Below are 5551 nucleotides of genomic sequence, written 5' to 3' on the forward strand. Positions count from 1 at the left end.
GCCCTTGCCTCTGTCCTACATTGAGAAAGCTGCACACAGGGTCCTGTGAAGACCCCAGCTTGGGCTCTTGCCTCTTGCTGCCAATAACTGCCCCTTGGCTATCCGTCAGGCCTAGCGATGCCCACAGGATCAGCAAGGTCTTCCTGGGGAAGAGAGATCCAAGGAGGCAAGCTGGGCAGGGAAATTCAGAGTCCCAGGTATTCAGAATATGGCCTATAAGGGGGTAAGTGGGCTTTGGATAGGCATATCCCCTTGACTCCTTTTATTTTTTTTAAAGATTTTATTTATTTATTGGAGAGAGAGAGAGAATGAGAGATAGAGAGCACATGAGAGGGAAGAGGGTCAGAGGGAAAAGCAGACTCCCTGCCGAGCAGGGAGCCCGATGCGGGGCCGATGCGGGGCCCGATCCCAGGACTCCAGGATCATGATCTGAGCCAAAGGCAGTCGCTTAACCAACTGAGCCACCCAGGGGCCCTCCCCTTGGCCTCCTTACCCTGTGGGGAGGGATGCAGTTGGAAGAGGGCCAGGGTAATGAAGGTAAAATGCCCAAAGAAACAGCTTCAAAGAACTGAAAATGGCTGCCTCCAGGGAGGGAGAGATGATGGAGGCAGGGCTCTGCTGTTTTTATTAACAAACCATATACAATTATTTGATTCTTTAAAATAGGTGCCGGGGCGCCTGGGCGGCTCAGTTGGTCAAGCAACCGCCTTCGGCTCAGGTCATGATCCTGGAGTCCCGGGATCGAGTCCCACATCCAGCACCCAGTCCCACATCCAGCACCCTGCTCAGCAGGGAGTCTGCTTCTCCCCCTGACCCCCCTCCTCCCTCTCATGCTCTCCATCATTCTCTCTCTCAATAAATAAATTTAAAAATATTTTTAAAAAATAAAATAGGTGCCTACGTAGGCTAAGAAATACCTCACTTGGAAAAGAAAAATTAAAATTAAATGTGACTGGTAAAAGTTTATGGAACCTCTGACCACTTCTGCTAGAGCCCAGGGGTCTCGGTAATAAAGTCTGAAAATCACAGGACTAGGCCTTCATTTGAGGCTATCTAGGTATTGTGACGAAAACCACAATGAAGTTTCTCTCTACAATCATCCCCAAGAACGAATCCCTCTTCTTTTCCTCCCATTTGTCCCCTTGAGGAGTTCTGCTTCCGGTTGGTTGCTGTCCTACCTCTCTCCCGGTAGACTCCAAGCCCCTTGCAAGCAGGGACCCGGCTCACGGAGTTCTGAATCTCCAGCACCTAGCAAAGCACCGAGAACAGAGTACAGGCTCAACTAAGTGTTGATGAATAAAGAAAAAAGGAAGCATCTTTACCCAGGCTATGGGGAGAAGGTGCTCGATCCCTTTCTGCACCCTGCACCCGGATCAGGAGCCCTGTCAGTTACTAGCCTTGAAACCTTCTGCATATTCATTAAATAATTTTGGGTTGTAATTCCCTAATCTGCACAACATAGTATTTAGCTCATATCTCTAACGCCTATAAATGATTGGCTCGCTTTCACCGCTTGGTGGAAACCAAATCTTAAAAGAAGTAACTTCAGGCTCACCTAAGAAGCACGTACGCCTCCGAGGGCAGGGATTTCGGAGGATCTGTCTGCTTTTTTTTTTTCAACTGCCGTTTGCCCAGCGCCTGGAACAGTTCGAGGCACCTAACAGACGTTCAACAAATACTTGTTTAATGAATGAATTTTTAAAAAGTGCTAAAAAAATAACTATGCAACGAATAAAAGAAACTCTTTGTGAGGTGCAAAGATACCCCTACATTCTGAATGAACACGTCGGTCCAGCCTCCGGGTCCTGGGAGCGAGCGCCCGTGCGCGGCGGACGCGCCAGCCGAGCCGCGAAAGCCGGGAAGCGGCGGGCCGGGGTCTGGAGGCGGCCGGCGGGAAGGGCAAGAAGGGCGGGAAGGCAGTAAAGTCGCCGACGCGCGCAGCCGGCCCGGGACGCGCGCTCAAGCCGCTTGGTGCAGCCCGGCTTCGGCGGCTGCGGCCGCCCGTCAGGAGCTCGGAGGCGCGCTCCGCCCCCCCGTGGGCGGGCCCCGGACCTGGCGGCGCGGGGGCGGGGCCTGGCTGTCCGCGCCGGGGGCGGGGCCGGACCCGGGCGCTCCGGGCCGGTGCTGGGCCCGGCTCGTCCGCGGGCGCGACCGGAGCCCCGGCCACCAAGGGGTGCGACCCCCCACTGGCCCCGCCTTCCCGGCTACGGCCCGGCCAATCAGAGCGGCTTTTACTGGCGGGTGGGCCGAGCCGGCCCAGCTGCTCGGAGGCTCTGGCATGGTAACGTCCCCGCGCGGGGGTGGAGGGGCCCGGGGCGGTCCCACAGCGCCCCCGGCGGCCCGGGCCGGGGCCGGGGGGGGCGGGGAGGCCGCCGGGGGTACCCGGGACCCCGGGGGAGGGCGAGGGGCATGAGGAGTTAGGGAAGGGAGCCCGGGAGGGGGAGGGGAGCGGGGATTTGGGGGAGAAGGGGCGGGGAGGCCATGATGGAGGATGGCGGGGGTGGGGGCAGTGGGGGGCTGAGGGGAGCGAGAGTTGCGGGACTGGGTGAGGAGGAGGAAGGGAAGGAGAGAAGGGTGGGTTTGTGGAGAAAGGTCAGGAAAGGAGAGGGGGCGGGAATGTGGGAACCGAGGGACAAGGGGAGAGCTGGGGGCCACAGTTTCCCCTTGTGGGGTATTTGGCGTGCACCACGCCCCTCCTCAGACCCAGTGCTTGTTTCCTTTGGAAGCCCTGGATGCCCCATAAGATCACTTGGAGATCCCCTCCTTCGTTTCCCCTGCATTGTCTCCTGAGGTGAGGAGGGGGCATTGTCTCCTGAGGAAAGAGAGGCCGCGGCCCCCATCTAGTCCTGGATAGCCCAAGAAATGAGAAAGCAGGGGACCCTTGGTCCCAGCTCTGGCTCTGCCATCAACAAACTGTGTTAACAAGTCTTTGTGACCTTGGGCAAGTCACTACCTTTCCTTGGGCCTCAGATTACCCATCGGTTTAAAAAAAAAACCAAGGAAAATGCATGAGAATGATACCCCAGATCTTTTCCAGCTTCAAAATGGGGTGGTGGTTCTTGAGGAAAGAGTTCAGGAGAATGGGTTCTAGGATGTGGGGGAAGCAAGGGAAAGCAGGCTGAAGATGGAGGCGAGGCCTTCAGCTGGGGCTGCAGAAAATCCCTAGGGATGTGGGGGATGGTAGGCACAAAGCCTGCAGGGCCGGGAGCAGGCTAGCCAGCGCCTCTGGCATCCTACTGGAGGGATGGAAGAACTCTGGAAGTGGTGGAGGAGGTAGACACCTAACCCAAGAAAATGAAGACCAGAATGAGGTCTTCATTCTGAGGAGATGGCAGGACAGAGAGAAGCAATGGAAGCTTATTTCCTAGTAAGACAGCCAATAACTTCAGGGAGAAGGAGGAATATACTAAGGCTGGTGTAGAGGAGTGGGGACTTGGATGGTCTTGAAAACAGAGGGGCTGGCACTGTTTGGGGGCAGCTGAAGCAGGGCAGCAGGTGAAGGTTGACTGCAGGGTAATCCTCTGGTCTCTTGGCCTCCATGGTGTTTTTCTTTTTGATGATAGGTACTCTTTCTGAGAGGTGTGCCTTCCAGCTTTCATTTTCCAACACAGATCCCTTTAGGGAGTGAGTCAGACCACACCATCCTTGGGATCACCTGGAGGATTTCAGGATTGTGTGTGGATTGGGGTGAAAAGAAAACAGGAAAATCAATTTGTAAGAAATAGCTGTGGCACCATCATCCTTGCTGGGAGACAGCTTTGTGGAATAGTTGAAAGCACAGGCTTTGGGGTCAGGCTGCGTGGATTCTAAACCTGCCTTTGCCGTTTAATCCTTTGGAACCTTGATCAAGTTATTTAATCTCTCTGAACCTCAGTTTCTTTATAAAATGGGGGCAATAATAGCCTTTTAGATGGTTACAAGGATTAAATGAGTGTTTGGCATGATATTTGGCCTGTAATAAGCACTCAGTAAATATTAGTTGTTAGCTATTCCCTCTTTCCATGCTCTTCCTTCCATCTCTTCATTCTTGTTCTTTTCCCCTTTTATTCTTTCTTCTGAATCTTTAGTTCTGAGATGCTGCTTAGATTAAAGGCTGAGAAGAATTGATTGCACCTTTAGGGAGGGGGGTTGGTGTCATTCCACTGGCCCAGGTGAGCACATGATGATAAGATGATCAGTTGTCTCTTCGTCTCTCTCCAGCCCACGGATGTGTTTTTATTCCAGGGAAGACACAGGATCTGCCCTCTCAGCCCCTTTCCTATTTCCCTCTGTCACATGAGTTCAGTCTCACCCCCAGGGTGTAATGAGACCCACAGTTGTCCAGGCACTGCAGCAAGTGAGATAGGGGCAGGGGTGTTTCAGGAAGAAAAGTATACACGTTGCACAGGGGAAGCTCAGGGAAGGGAGGGCTGTGGAAGTTCCATGGTAATTTATGTTCATTCCGTTGCTCTGTCCTCTGTGGGAACTGTCCAAAACAGTCCAGCGTCTGGATCCTGGCCAGGGGTCTCCATTCCAAGTTAAAGATGGTCAGTGCTCGCTTTGGCGGCACATATGCCAAGTGAAAGATGCTCATATACAGTGAGTTTTTTATTATTTAGGTTTGCCTAAATAATATACCATGCCAGTATTTGATTCCAGTTCCCTTTCCCCTGCCATACAGACAGCCTCTGCCAAGCTGTTCATCTCATTACAGGCCGCCTTTACCCAGAGAATTTATACAAATGTACCTGGGCACATGGTCGCACATGCACACATTTGCCTGTTTTAGGATATTCCCGTATGCAAAAACTGAATAAGGTTAAGGATGAGTCTGCATTCTGTCACAGCACTTTGTATGCAGGGCCCTGACTAGACACTCAAGAGGAGGCTTAAAAGGAGAAAACATAATCCTCCAATGTGGAGAAATCTCCCGTGTAGGGAGACAGGCAGTCCTGTGGGAAACACCCAGCAAACATCCACAGAGTAGCGTGTCATCAGTGTCAAGTAGTGCAGCATTTATCCTGAGGGGACACGAGGAGGTAGGAGTATGTGTGTGTGTGGAGGATAATCATAAAGGTAATCTGAAGGGGGTGAATATTGGATCATCTTGAGCAAAGTGAGAGGCAAAGGAGAGTAAAAGGAACACATGGTATATCCTAACAATTGCTGTGCAGGGAGGAAGAGGGAAGCCATTGAGTCGAGCTGAGCCAAGAACAGTAGATGGGTCCTGTTGAAAGGCTTTGAATGTTAGGTGAGATTCTGTAGGGGGAGTGATAGGGAGCCACCACTAGTTCTCAGGGAAGGGTTTGGATCCTTGCTGATTTAACCACATGGGTAGCCGGGAATATGCTAGAGTGAAAAAACAGACCTGCTTCCTGTGGCAAGGAGTGTGCTGAAGGGGGTAGGACTGGAGGGCAGATTGGATCCAGTCCTGGCTCTGTCCTGACTGCTGTGGAGCCTGGGACTGATAATTCCCCTTAGTTTTCTCATCTGAGAAAGGAGACTACCTTGGGTGGTTGCCAGAGTCCCCTCCAGCTCTGACATTCTGTGTTCCCTGAATAACTAGTAGGCC

This window comes from Eumetopias jubatus, unplaced genomic scaffold (assembly GCF_037043125.1).
Source record: "Eumetopias jubatus isolate StellerSeaLion01/CBP00866 unplaced genomic scaffold, mEumJub1_p1.0 scaffold_8, whole genome shotgun sequence".
NCBI lineage: Eukaryota > Metazoa > Chordata > Mammalia > Carnivora > Otariidae > Eumetopias > Eumetopias jubatus.